The 14901-nt window shown below is 49.2% G+C and overlaps 1 protein-coding gene across 3 annotated transcripts in view; it reads left to right on the top strand.

Annotated features, from left to right (window-relative positions):
• The first annotated feature begins 3455 nt into the window (after nucleotides 1-3455).
• Nucleotides 3456-14901, top strand: part of LOC137385118 (NACHT, LRR and PYD domains-containing protein 3-like) — a 111389-nt gene continuing 99943 nt past the window's right edge. For 2 of the 3 annotated variants that reach the window (XM_068059911.1, XM_068059908.1), the window contains exons 1-2: nucleotides 3997-4139; nucleotides 8382-8551. The gene's annotated coding sequence lies outside the window, so the exon portion shown is untranslated. Of the gene's footprint in view, nucleotides 3471-3996; nucleotides 4140-8381; nucleotides 8552-14901 lie in introns of those variants that run through there. The other variant, XM_068059912.1, reaches the window with a different exon arrangement.

Raw genomic sequence — 14901 nt, 5'->3', positions numbered from 1 at the left:
ATGTGGGAGTCTTTTAAAGAGAGGTTGATTAGCGTGCAGGAGAGACATGTTCCTGTGAAAATGAGGGATAGAAATGGCAAGATTAGGGAACCATGGATGACAGGTGAAATTGAGAGACTAGCTAAGAGGAAAAAGGAAGCATACATAAGGTCTGGGCGGCTGAAGAAAGACGAAGCTTTGGAAGAATATCGGGAATGTCGGACCAATCTGAAACGAGGAATTAAGAGGGTTAAAAGGGGCCATGAAATATCTTTAGCAAACAGGGTTAAGGAAAATCCCAAAGCCTTTTATTCATATATAAGGAGCAAGAGGGTAACTAGAGAAAGGATTGGCCCACTCAAGGAGGAAATTTATGCGTGGAGTCAGAGAAAATGGGTGAGATTCTAAACGAGTACTTTGCATCGGTATTCACCGAGGAGAGGGACATGACGGATGTTGAGGTTAGGGACAGATGTTTGATTACTCTAGGTCAAGTCGGCATAAGGAGGGAGGAAGTGTTGGGTATTCTAAAAGGCATTAAGGTGGACAAGTCCCCAGGTCCGGATGGGATCTATCCCAGGTTACTGAGGGAAGCGAGAGAGGAAATAGCTGGGGCCTTAACAGATATCTTTGCAGCATCCTTAAACACGGGTGAGGTCCCGGAGGACTGGAGAATTGCTAATGTTGTCCCCTTGTTTAAGAAGGGTAGCAGGGATAATCCAGGTAATTATAGACCGGTGAGCCTCACGTCAGTGGTAGGGAAGCTGCTGGAGAAGATACTGAGGGATAGGATCTATTCCCATTTGGAAGAAAATGGGCTTATCAGTGATAGGCAACATGGTTTTGTGCAGGGAAGGTCATGTCTTACCAACTTAATAGAATTCTTTGAGGACAGGTTTAGATAGAGGATCTGGATCGGCCTAGGCTTGGAGGGCCGAAGGGCCTGTTCCTGTGCTGTAATTTTCTTTGTTCTTTGTTCTAAGTGACAAAGTTGATTGATGAGGGAAGGGCTGTAGATGTCATATACATGGACTTCAGTAAGGCGTTTGATAAGGTTCCACATGGTAGGCTGATGGAAAAAGTGAAGTCGCATGGGGTCCAGGGTGTACTAGCTAGATGGATAAAGAACTGGCTGGGCAACAGGAGACAGAGAGTAGGAGTGGAAGGGAGTTTCTCAAAATGGAGACGTGTGACCAGTGGTGTTCCACAGGGATCCGTGCTGGGACCACTGTTGTTTGTAATATACATAAATGATTTGGAGGAAAGTATCGGTGGTCTGATTAGCAAGTTTGCAGACAACACTAAGATTGGTGGAGTAGCAGATAGTGAAGGGGATTGTCAGAGGATACAGCAGAATATAGGTAGATTGGAGAGTTGGGCAGATAAATGGCAGATGGAGTTCAATCAGGGCAAATGCGAGGTGATGCATTTTGGAAGATCCAATTCAAGAGTGAACTATACAATAAATGGAAAAGTCCTGGGGAAAATTGATGTGCAGAGAGATTTGGGTGTTCAGGTCCATTGTTCCCTGAAGGTGGCAACGCAGGTCAATAGAGTGGTCAAGAAGGCATACGGCATGCTTTCCTTCATCGGACGGGGTATTGAGTACAAGAGTTGGCAGGTCATGTTACAGTTGTATAAGACTTTGGTTCGGCCACATTTGGAATACTGCGTGCAGTTCTGGTCGCCACATTACCAAAAGGATGCAGGTGCTTTGGAGAGGGTGCAGAGGAGGTTCACCAGGATGTTGCCTGGTATGGAGGGCGCTAGCTATGAAGTGAGGTTGAGTAGATTAGGATTATTTTCATTAGAAAGACGGAGATTGAGGGGGGACCTGATCGAGGTGTACAAAATCATGAGAGGTATAGACAGGGTGGATAGCAAGAAGCTTTCTCCCAGAGTGGGGGATTCAATTACTAGGGGTCACGAGTTCAAAGTGAGAGGGGAAAAGTTTAGGGGGGATATGCGTGGAAAGTTCTTTACGCAGAGGGTGGTGGGTGCCTGGAACGCATTGCCAGCGGAGGTGGTAGATGCGGGCACGATAGCGTCTTTTAAGATGTATCTGGACAGATACATGAATGGGGAGGAAGAAAAGAAATACAGACCCTTAGAAAATAGGCGACAGGTTTAGATAGAGGATCTGGATCAGCGCAGCCTTGGAGGGCCGAAGGGCCTGTTCCTGTGCTGTAATTTTCTTTGTTCTTTGTCTGGGCCACTGCATGTGCTCCAGTCCCTGTTGTAAGTTGCTCTGTTCCTGCACCCATCCGAGCAGTGCACATGGACACACAGCCACCTGCTCCTGCACCCATCAGAGCAGTGCACAAGGACACACAGCCACCTGCTCCTGCACCCATCAGAGCAGTGCACATGGACACACAGCCACCTGCTCCTGCACCCATCAGAGCAGTGCACAAGGACACACAGCCACCTGCTCCTGCACCCATCAGAGCAGTGCACAAGGACACACAGCCACCTGTTTCTGCACCCATTACAGCAGTGCACATGGACACACAACCACCTGTTTCCCCATTCGCCCTTGAAACAACCATGGGGAGCCTTGTGAGCCTCTGCAATTGCCAGCTGCTGCCTGTCAAGCAGAGAGGGCATCAAAAGGGGTCAAGCACTTGGGGAACATTCAGCAAGCAGAGACTGAGCACTAAAAGAAACAAGCATGCCGTGTCTCGTGGTAACACAAATGTGAATGCTCTTGCTGTGTACACAACTGGTGAGGTGGGAGTGCAGCCACACCGTTCTCCATCCTCAATGTTGCTTTAAGGCAAAGGTAGATAAGAACGAAAGAAATGGGTGGGGGTGTAGTGGGTGGGAGTTAAATTCAGAAGTTCCTGAAGAGGGGGATGCAAAAGGCAGAGACCAGACAGCTGCAATGCCTGTTGAGAAGTAAGAGAGAAAGCGGCTGGATGGGGGATCTGCAGCTGGAGAGAACGGCTGGATGGAGAGGGCCGGAAGTGAGCAGCCGTAGAGAGCCGCGGGGAGCGAGCGTCCGAAGACCTTGGTGTTGCCAGGTGCGGGGACCGGCCGGTGCAAGTTTATGGCGCATGCGCAGAAAACGCAGTCCACCTCCCTTTCCGCTCCCTCCCCTCCCCCTGCTGTCTCCGGCTCCGCTCCCTGCGCCCCAGCCCCCTCACTCGACCTCTCACTCCACCATTGTGTGCTGACATGTGTTTAGGTTAGGTTGTCTCCGTGTGATTATTTGAGCAGCGCCATCTTTAGTCCTGGCAGCTGCCAAAAGTCGCAGTCTCTGACGTTTTAGTGGCACATGCTGCATTTGCGCATGTGCTACAGCAGCGCCACCTGGCGGTCGCGTTGTCTGCAAATGCAGCTTTTTTTGAACAGTCGGAATTCTCGGTTCCTCCGCTGCCGCGCAGGCGCAGTCAGAACCCTACGACATTGAAGGTTTAGCCTTGCCACTGCGCAAGCGCACAGGAAAGCCTTTCTTCCGGGTTTTCTCCGCGGCTGGTCTGTGAGTGACGGTGAGGAAGAGTTAGAACATTGTATAGTATTAATACCGAGTAAAATAGCATCAAAAGAGAGAGATAGAGTATTAATACAGTAATAATACAGTGATATAATATTAATATAGTGATATAGTATTAATATAGTGTTAATAGAGGGTTTGGTCTGATTGTGTTAATCTACAGTTTGTAGAGAAGATGGAGAATTTCCGGCTCCACCGATGAAAACCCGGAAATAAAATAAAATAAATTAATAAACTGACAGGTTTTAACCAAAATCTGGGTTTTACTAATCACACTTATTTCCCATTGTTACATCTGTTTCTCAATTTAACACAATATTGGATGTAATGATTGATCATTAACTGGTGATAAAATTATAATCATGTTATTTTTACAGGATATATTTTTAAACTTGATTTAAATGTAATTACTTTGTGTTCTGTCAGAATAAAGAGTTCTCAATGGTCACCTGATCCAGCTCCCAGCCTCGACCAAGGGTTTTTATTAAACTGAGAACAGTGTTTGTTCTGTTACATTGTAGATTCATTGCTGTACACGTTCAACACAAATCACCTGGTTATTGTTGGGACCTGCTTTCAACAGGAAATGAAACGACCATGTTTTAGCCCTTTAACTCACTGGAGTTTTATTCAAGGAATGTTTCTACTCCTGGACTCCTCAAATGTATGTTGTAATACTCACAATCCTGTCACTTCTGAAATATTAGATGCTTTGGATTTGAATTCAGTATGTTCGCAATAACTTAAACAGTGACTGCTACCAATTCGAAGGTTAGATGGACCTAGTGAGACCAGACAGTGTGTAACACGGGGAGGATTGTTCCAGTGATACCAGACAGTGTTTAACCTGGGGAGGATGGACCCACTGTGATCAGACAGTGTGTAACACGGGGAGGATTGTTCCAGTGAGACCAGACAGTGTGTAACACGGGGAGGATTGTTCCAGTGATACCAGACAGTATTTAACCTGGGGAGGATGGACCCACTGTGATCAGACAGTGTGTAACACGGGGAGGATTGTTCCAGTGATACCAGACAGTGTGTAACCTGGGGAGGATGGACCCAGTAAGATCAGACAGTGTGTAACCCGGGGAGGATGGACCCAGTGAGATCAGACAGTGTATAACCCGGGGAGGATGGACCCAGTGAGACCAGACAGTGTGTAACCTGGGGAGGATGGACCCAGTGAGACCAGACAATGTGTAACCCAGGGAGGATGGACCCAGTGTGATCAGACAGTGTGTAACACGGGGAGGATGGACCCAGTGAGACCAGACAGTGTGCAACCTGGGGAGGATGGACCCAGTGAGACCAGACAATGTGTAACCCAGGGAGGATGGACCCAGTGTGATCAGACAGTGTGTAACACGGGGAGGATGGACCCAGTGTGATCAGACAGTGTGTAACACGGGGAGGATGGACCCAGTGAGACCAGACAGTGTGTAACCTGGGGAGGATGGACCCAGTGAGACCAGACAGTGTGTAACACGGGGAGGATTGTTCCAGTGATACCAGACAGTGTGTAACCTGGGGAGGATGGACCCAGTGAGACCAGACAGTGTGTAACCTGGGGAGGATGGACCCAGTGAGACCAGACAATGTGTAACCCGGGGAGGATGGACCCAGTGTGATCAGACAGTGTGTAACCCAGGGAGGATGGACCCAGTGTGATCAGACAGTGAGTAACCCGGGGAGGATGGACCCAGTGAGATCAGACAGTGTGTAACACGGGGAGGATAGACCCAGTGTGATCAGACAGTGTGGAACCCGGAGAGGATAGACCCAGTGAGATCAGACAGTGAATAAGCCGGGGAGGATGGACCCAGTGAGATCAGACAGTGTGTAACCCGGGGAGGTTGGACCCAGTGTGATCAGACACTGTGTAACCCGGGGAGGATGGACCCAGTGTGATCAGACAGTGTGTAACCCGGGGAGGATGGACCCAGTGTGATCAGACAGTGTGTAACCCGGGGAGGATGGACCCAGTGTGATCAGACAGTGTGTAACCCGGGGAGGATGGACCCAGTGTGATCAGACAGTGTGTAACCCGGGGAGGATGGACCCAGTGTGATCAGACAGTGTGTAACCCGGGGAGGATGGACCCAGTGTGATCAGACAGTGTGTAACCTAGGGAGGATGGACCCAGTGTGATCAGACAGTGTGTAACCCGGGGAGGATGGACCCAGTGTGATCAGACAGTGTGTAACCCGGGGAGGATGGACCCAGTGTGATCAGACAGTGTGTAACCCGGGGAGGATGGACCCAGTGTGATCAGACTGTGTGTAACCCGGGGAGGATGGACCCAGTGTGATCAGACTGTGTGTAACCCGGGGAGGATGGACCCAGTGTGATCAGACAGTGTGTAACCCGGGGAGGATGGACCCAGTGTGATCAGACTGTGTGTAACCCGGGGAGGATGGACCCAGTGTGATCAGACAGTGTGTAACCCGGGGAGGATGGACCCAGTGTGATCAGACAGTGTGTAACCCGGGGAGGATGGACCCAGTGTGATCAGACAGTGTGTAACCCGGGGAGGATGGACCCAGTGTGATCAGACAGTGTGTAACCCGGGGAGGATGGACCCAGTGTGATCAGACTGTGTGTAACCCGGGGAGGATGGACCCAGTGTGATCAGACAGTGTGTAACCCGGGGAGGATGGACCCAGTGTGATCAGACAGTGTGTAACCCGGGGAGGATGGACCCAGTGTGATCAGACAGTGTGTAACCCGGGGAGGATGGACCCAGTGTGATCAGACAGTGTGTAACCCGGGGAGGATGGACCCAGTGTGATCAGACTGTGTGTAACCCGGGGAGGATGGACCCAGTGTGATCAGACTGTGTGTAACCCGGGGAGGATGGACCCAGTGTGATCAGACAGTGTGTAACCCGGGGAGGATGGACCCAGTGTGATCAGACAGTGTGTAACCCGGGGAGGATGGACCCAGTGTGATCAGACAGTGTGTAACCCGGGGAGGATGGACCCAGTGTGATCAGACAGTGTGTAACCCGGGGAGGATGGACCCAGTGTGATCAGACAGTGTGTAACCCGGGGAGGATGGACCCAGTGTGATCAGACAGTGTGTAACCCGGGGAGGATGGACCCAGTGTGATCAGACAGTGTGTAACCCAGGGAGGATGGACCCAGTGTGATCAGACAGTGTGTAACCCGGGGAGGATGGACCCAGTGTGATCAGACAGTGTGTAACCCAGGGAGGATGGACCCAGTGTGATCAGACAGTGTGTAACCCAGGGAGGATGGACCCAGTGTGATCAGACAGTGTGTAACCCGGGGAGGATGGACCCAGTGTGATCAGACAGTGTGTAACCCGGGGAGGATGGACCCAGTGTGATCAGACAGTGTGTAACCCAGGGAGGATGGACCCAGCGTGATCAGACAGTGTGTAACCCGAGGAGGATGGACCCATTGTGATCAGACAGTGTGTAACCCGGGGAGGATGGACCCAGCGTGATCAGACAGTGTGTAACCCGGGAAGGATGGACCCAGTGTGATCAGACAGTGTGTAACCTGGGGAGGATGGACCCAGTGTGATCAGACCGTGTGTAACCCGGGGAGGATGGACCCAGTGTGATCAGACAGCGTGTAACCCGGGGAGGATGGACCCAGTGAGATCAGACAGTGTGTAACCTGGGGAGGATGGACCCAGTGTGATCAGACCGTGTGTAACCCGGGGAGGATGGACCCAGTGTGATCAGACAGCGTGTAACCCGGGGAGGATGGACCCAGTGTGATCAGACAGTGTGTAACCCGGGGAGGATGGACCCAGTGTGATCAGACAGTGTGTAACCCGGGGAGGATGGACCCAGTGTGATCAGACAGTGTGTAACCTGGGGAGGATGGACCCAGTGTGATCAGACAGTGTGTAACCCAGGGAGGATGGACCCAGTCAGATCAGACAGTGTGTAACCCGGGGAGGATGGACCCAGTGAGATCAGACACTGTATAACCCGGGATGGATGGACCCAGTGTGATCAGACAGTGTGTAACCCGGGGAGGATGGACCCAGTGTGATCAGACAGTGTGTAACCCGGGGAGGATGGACCCAGTGTGATCAGACAGTGTGTAACCCGGGGTGGATGGACCCAGTGTGATCAGACAGTGTGTAACCTAGGGAGGATGGACCCAGTGTGATCAGACAGTGTGTAACCCGGGGAGGATGGACCCAGTGTGATCAGACAGTGTGTAACCCGGGGTGGATGGACCCAGTGAGATCAGACAGTGTGTAACCCGGGGAGGATGGACCCAGTGAGATCAGACAGTGTGCAACCCGGGGAGGATGGACCCAGTGTGATCAGACACTGTGTAACCCGGGGAGGATGGACCCAGTGTGATCAGACAGTGTGTAACCCGGGGGATGGATGGACCCAGTGTGATCAGACACTGTGTAACCCGGGGAGGATGGACCCAGTGTGATCAGACAGTGTGTAACCCGGGGGATGGATGGACCCAGTGTGATCAGACATTTGCCTCAAACACAGTGGGAAACTGCCACATTTCCATGTTAAATTGTGAAGGTTTGTGGGAATTCCAGGTGGGTGATCTGGGGATCTGAGGTTGGGACTAAATTCACCAGACAGACGTGGCCCTGATCCTGAAGACGTGGAGGATCCCGGCAGCTATTGGTCCTTCTGTTACCTCAGCAATCCAAGAGACAGTTTCTGATACAGTGTCAGTTTGTCCATGGTGCTGAGAAAATAGGCTCATTTCTGCCGCAAACACGGGTTGTTTTCCTGTAGCCCAGGCGGATGGACCGGGGATCTGTGGAAAGGAACAAAATCAAACAGAAATATTCGTCTCTTTAAATTTCACTTTGATGGTTAAAAGACAAGTGTACATTACATTACCTCACACCGCCTACATCCTTCTCATTTTCTGCCCTGCTGTAGTTAGATCTCCTGGTGAATGACGGAGTGATGAGAAAGGTCCACAGCTGGAAGTAAACAGGGATTGTAGACTGAGGAACAACAGCAGGTGAACCAGCGCAGGATTGTGAGAGCACCAACCAGAGAGAACCCTTCCCATTCAAAGAGCTGTCATAGATCGACTGGCGAGAAAGGTAAGAGAAAGTCCCATTTACTCTGAGAAACACTGATCCTGTCGACTGTACACAAAGGTTACAGGGTGAGGCAGGAAATCGTGAGAATGAGACTGGGAGAGTCTGACCACCGAGAACAATTCACCAGAATGAGGCCGTGCAGCGGAATGTGAAGTGAGATCAGTTTCTGTCTCAAAACACACACAACCCAGAAGCACCTTCATAACAACACAGAGATCCAAGTCAACTTTGTGTTCAATTTTGAGTAAAGGGATTTGATCTGAGGGTGACTCCAGTCTGCGTCAGAGCCCAGCAGATGGACAGTTGTCTGTTTATTAGGTGGGGCTGAAATCACACCAATCAGATCAGTGTTAAAATGTCTCCGATTTGGGGACAAATCAAATGGGAGATTTGAAGTGAAAAGTAATTCCTGTCAATTCACTGAACACGATGCAGAGACAAACCTCAAAGATTCCAAACCAATAAAAACACAGAATATAGTCTGAAATGGGGATGAGTCATCATATTAGAAAGAATGCTGGAAATCCTCAGTGGATCAGTCAGTTTCTGTGGAGAGAGGAAAGTGAGGTTAATGTTTCAGATCCTGATCCTGTTCTCAGGAATCGTCATCAACCTGAACCATTAACCTCACCGTCCTCTCCCCCCCCCCCCCCCCCCCCCCCCAGACACTGTCTGACCCACTGAGGATTTCCAGTATCTCTGAGGTGCAGAGAGATCTGGGTGTCCTGGTGCGTGAATCGCAAAATGTTAGAATGCAGGTTCAGCAAGTAATTAGGAAATCTAATAGAATGTTATTGTTTATTGTGAGGGGAATTGTATATGAAATTAGAGAGGTTTTGCTTCAGTTATACTGGCTATTGGTGAGACCACATCTGGAGTATTATAAAAGCAAAATACTGCGGATGCTGGAAATCTGAAATAAAAACCAGAAATGCTGGAACCACTCAGCAGGTCTGGCAGCATCTGTGGAAAGAGAAGCAGAGTTAACGTTTTGGGTCAGTGACCCTTCTTCGGAACGAGGAAATATTAGAAATGTCAAAGGTAAAAAGCAAGTGAGCCGGGGGTGGGGCAAGAGATAACAAAGGAGAAGGCGTAGATTGGACAAGGCCACATAGCTGACCAAAAGGTCATGGAGCAAAGGCAAACAATATGTTAATGGTGTGTTGAAAGACAAAGCATTAGTATAGATAGGGTGTTAACGGACTGAGGATTAAGCAGCAGCAAGTACAAATATGAAGAAAAACAGTGGGTAAGCAAACTGAACAAACTACAATGAAATGAAATAAACAAAAGAAAAAAAATTGTAAAAAGTGTAAAAAAGAAAAAGAAAAAATAACTAAAAATAAAAGTAAAATGAAAGGTCCATCATGCTCTGAAATTATTGAACTCAATGATCAGTCCGGCAGGCTGTAGTGTGCCTAATCAGAAAATGAGATGCTGTTCCTCGAGCTTGCATTGATGTTCACTGGAACACTGCAGCAATCCCAGGACAGAGATGTGAGTATGAGAGCAGTGGGGAGTGTTGAAATGGCAAGCAACCGGAAGCTCGGGGTCCTGCTTGCAGACTGAGCGGAGGTGTTCTGCAAAGCGATCACCCAGTCTGTGTTTGGTCTCCCCAATGTACAGGAGACCACATTGTGAGCAGCGAATACAGTATACTACATTGAAAGAAGTACAAGCAAATCGCTGCTTCACCTGAAAGGAGTGTTTGGGGCCTGGGATAGTGAGGAGAGAGGAGGTAAATGGGAAGGTATTACACCTCCTGCGATTGCAGGGGAAGGTGCCATGGGACGGGGACGAGGTGGTGGGGGTAATGGAGGAGTGGACCAGGGTGTCGCGGAGGGAACGATCCCTTCAGAATGCTGACAGGGGAAGGGAGGGAAAGATGCGTTTGGTCGTGGCATCACGCTGGAGGTGTCGGAAATGGCAGAGGATGATCCTTTGGATATGGAGGCTGATGGGGTGGAAAGTGAGGACAAGGGGAACCCTGTCACGGTTCTGGGAGGGAGGGGAAGGGGTAAAGGTAGAGGTGTGGAAAATGGGCCGGACACGGTTGAGGGCCCTGTCAACCACAGTGGGGGGAATCCTCGGTTGAGGAAAAAGGAGGTCATGTCAGAAGCTCCGTCATGGAAGGTAGCATCATCAGAGCAGATGGAGAAACTGGGAGAATGGAATGGAGTCCTTACAGTAGGCAAGGTGTGAAGCAGTGTAGTCGAGGTAGCTGTGAGAGTTGGTGGGCTTATAATGGATATTAGTAGGCAACCTATCCTCAGAGATGGAGACAGAAAAGTCGAGGAAGGGAAGTGTCAGAGATGGACCATGTGAGAGAAGGGTGGAAATTGGAAGCAAAGTTGATAAAGTTTTCCAGTTCAGGGCGGGAGCAGGAAACGGCACCGATACAGACATCAATGTACCAGAAAAAGAGTTGGGGGAGGGGGCTTGAATAGGACTGGAACAAAGAATAAAAACAAGAAATGCTGGAACCACTCAGCAGGTCGGTTCCGAAGAAGGGTCACTGACCCGAAACATTAACTCTGCTTCTCTTTCCACAGACGCTGCCGAACCTGCTGAGTGGTTCCAGCATTTCTTGTTTTTATTACAGATTTCCAGCATCTGCAGTATTTTGCTTTTATTTTACTGGAACAAAGAATGTTCGACATATCCCACAAAAAGACAGTCATAACTAGGACCCATGCGGGTACCCATAGCAGCACCTTTTACTTGAAGGAAATGAGCAGAGTTGAAGGAGAAGTTGTTCAATGTGAGAACAAGTTCAGCCAGACAGAGGAGGGTGGTGGTGGATGGGGACTGGTTGTGCCTCTGTTCCAGGAAGAAGTGGAGAGCCCTCAAACCATCCTGGTGGGGGATGGAGGTGTCGAGAGATTGGACGTCCATAGTGAAGAGGAGGCGTTTGGGACCAGGAAACTGGAAATTGTCAAAATGACGTAGGGCGTCAGAAGAGTCACGGATGTAGGTGGGAAGAGACTGGACCAGCGGGGAAAAGATAGAGTTAAGATAGGAAGAAATAAGTTCAGTGAGGCAGGAGCAGGCTGGAGTATTATGTACATTATTGGTCTCCTTATTTAAGGAAGGATGTAAATGCATTGGAAGCAGTTCAGAGAAGGTTTACTAGATTAATAGCTGGAATGAGTGAGTTGTCTTTTGATGAAAGGTTGGACAGGCTAGGCTTGTATTTGCTGAAGTTCAGAAGAGTAAGAGGCAACTTGATTGAAACATATAAGATTCTGAAGGGTCAGGACAGGGTGGATGTGGAAAGGATGTTTCCTCTTGTGGGAGAATCTAGGACTAAGATTCACTGTTTAAAAATAAGGGGTCGCCCATTTAAGACAGAGATGAGGAGAATTATTTCTCTGAGGGTCATGAGTTTTTGGAACTCTCTTCCTCAAAAGGCAGTGGAAGCAAGACTTTGAATATTTTTAAGGCAGAGGTCGATATTCTTGATAAGCAAGGGGGTGAAAAGTTATCGGGGGTAGGTGGAATGTGGAGTTAGAATCAGATCAGCCCCTTGATCTTGTTGAATGGCGGAGCAGGCTCGAGGGCCCTCGAGTAATTTGTATGTCCATGTAGTTATCAATGACATAGGACTAGGAAAGAGCTTCTACATAGAGAGTATGAGGAGCTAGGCACTAACTTAAAAAGCAGAACCTCAAAGGTAATAATTTCTAGATTATTAATCGAGCCACGTAAGATAAATAAGATTGGAAAGTTAAAATAAAAACGAGAAATGCTGGAAATACTCAGCAGGTCTGGAGCATATGTGGAGAGCGAAGCAAAGTTAATGTTTCAGGTCAGTGATCCTTCATCAGAACTGGCAAATATTAGAAATGTAATAGGTTTTAAGCAAGTAAATCGGGGGTGGGGGAAGAGCTAACCAAAAAGAAAGTGTTGATAGAACAAGGTCACCGAGAATAACTGACCAGAAGGTCATGGAGCAAAGACAAACGGTATGTTAATGGTGTGGTGAAAGACAAAGCGTTAGAACAGAGAGGGTGTTCATTGACAGAAAAATGAACAGCCCTGGCCCAAAGCACAAACATGAAAAAAAACAGTGGGTTGGCACAGTAGAAACATAAAGTAAACAATCCTAAACAAAGAAAAAGAAGAAAAATAACTAAAAATAAATAGGGGGGGCCATCATGCTCTGAAATTATTGAATTCAATGTTTAGTCCGGCAGGCTGTAGTGTGCCTAATCGGTAAATGAGATGCTGTCCCTCGAGCTTGCGTTGATGTTCACTGGAACACTGCAGCAATCCCAGGACAGAGATGTGGGCATGAGAGCAGGGGAGGAGTGTTTAAATGGCAAGCAACCAGAAGCTCAGGGTCCTGCTTTCGGACTGAGCGGAGATGTTCCGCAAAGCGGTCACCCAGTCTGTGTTTGGTCTCTCCAATGTAGAGGAGACCACATTGTGAGCAGCAAATATAGTATACTACATTGAAAGAAGTACAAGTAAATCGCTGCTTCACCTGAAAGGAATGTTTGGGGACTTGGACAGTGAGAGGACAGGAGGTAAAAGGGCAGGTATTGCACCTCCTGCGATTGCAGGGGAAGGTGCCGTGGGAAGGGGACAATGTGGTGCGGGTAATGAAGGAGCGGACCATGGTGTCACGGAGGGAACAATCCCTTCGGAATGCTGTCAGGGAAGGGAGGGGAAGATGCGTTTGGTAGTGGCATCACGCTGGACGTGATGGAAATGGCGGAGGATGATCCTTTGGATGTGGAGGCTGGTGGGGTGGAAAGTGGGGACAAGGGGAACCCTGTCACGGTTCTGGGAGGGAGGGGAATGGGTGAGGGTAGAGGTGCGGGAAATGGACCGGACATGGTTGAGGGCCCTGACAACCACAGTGGGGGATAGTCCTCGGTTGAGCAAAAAGGAAAACATATCAGAAACGCTGTCGAGGAAGGTTGCATCATCAGAACAGATGCATCAAAGACAGAGAGACTGGGCGACTGGAATAGAGTCCTTACAGGAGGCAGGGTGTGAAGAAGTGTAGTCGAGGTAGGTGTGGGAGTCGGTGGGCTTATAATGAATATTAGTAGATAACCTATACCCAGAGATGGAACAGAGAAGTCGAGGAAGGGAAGGGAAGTGTCGGAGACGTACCATGTAAAAGTGAGAGTTGGGTGGAAATTGGAAGCAAAGTTCATTTTAAAGTTTTCCAGTTTGGGGCGGGAGCAGGAAATGCCACCTATACAGTCATCAATGTACCGGAAAAAGTCAGGGGAGGGGCCTGAGTAGGACTGGAACAAGGAATGTTTGATATATCCCACAAAAAAACAGGCATAACTAGGACCCATGTGGGTACCCATAGTGACACCTTTTACTTGAAGGAAGTGAGTGGAGTTGAAGGAGAAGTTGTTCAATGTGAGAACAAGTTTAGCCAGGCAGAGGAGGGTGGTGGTGGATGGGGACTAATTGGGCCTCTTCAGGAAGAAGCGGAGAGCCCTCAAACCATCCCGGTGGGGGATGGAGGTGCAGAGAGATTGGACATCCATAGTGAAGAGGAGGTGGTTAGGGCCAGGAAACTGGAAATTGTCAAAATGCCGTATGTGTCAGAAGAGTCATGGATGTAGATGGGAAGAGACTGGACCAGAGGAGAAAAGATAGAGTCAAGATAGGAAGAAATAAGTTCAGTGGGGCAGGAGCAGGCTGACACAATGGGTCTGCCGGGACTGTCCTGTTTGTGGATTTTGGGAAGGAGGTAGAAGCGGGCTGTCTGGGGTTGTGGGACTATGAGGTTGGAAGCTGTAGAGGGAAGATCTTCGGAGGTGAAGAGGTCGGTGACAGTCCTGTGGACAGTAGCTTGATGTTCGATGGTGGGGTCATGGTCTGGGGGAAGTAGGAAGAAGTGTCTGAGAGTAGGCGCTAAGCCTCTACAAGGTAGAGATCGGTACGCCAGACAACAACAGCACCACCCTTATCTGCAGATTTTATGACAATGTTGGGATTAGACCTGAGAGAACGGAGTGCAGCAAGTTCAAAGGGAGACAGGTTAGGGTGAGTGAGGGGGGGTGGGCAGAGAAATTGAGACGGCCAGTGTCTTGCCGACAGTTTTCAATGAAAAGATCAAGAGCAGGTAAGAGGCCAGAGGGAGGGTTCCAGGTGGTGGGAGAATGATGGAGGTGGGTGAATGATGGAGGTGGGTGAATAGGTCTACTGGTCAGTGGGAGGACTCCTGGTCAAAGAAGTGAGCCCGGAGGAGAACAAAGAAAATTACAGCACAGGAACAGGCCATTCGGCCCTCCAAGCCTGCGCCGATCCAGATCCTCTATCTAAACCTGTCGCCTATTTTCTAAGGGTCTGTATCTCTTTGCTTCCTGCCCATTCAT

The sequence above is a fragment of the Heterodontus francisci genome, chromosome 28 (assembly GCF_036365525.1).
Source record: "Heterodontus francisci isolate sHetFra1 chromosome 28, sHetFra1.hap1, whole genome shotgun sequence".
Classification (NCBI taxonomy): Eukaryota; Metazoa; Chordata; class Chondrichthyes; order Heterodontiformes; family Heterodontidae; genus Heterodontus; species Heterodontus francisci.
Note: the sequence above shows the minus strand (reverse complement) of the source record. Positions and strands in the feature narration are given on the sequence as shown.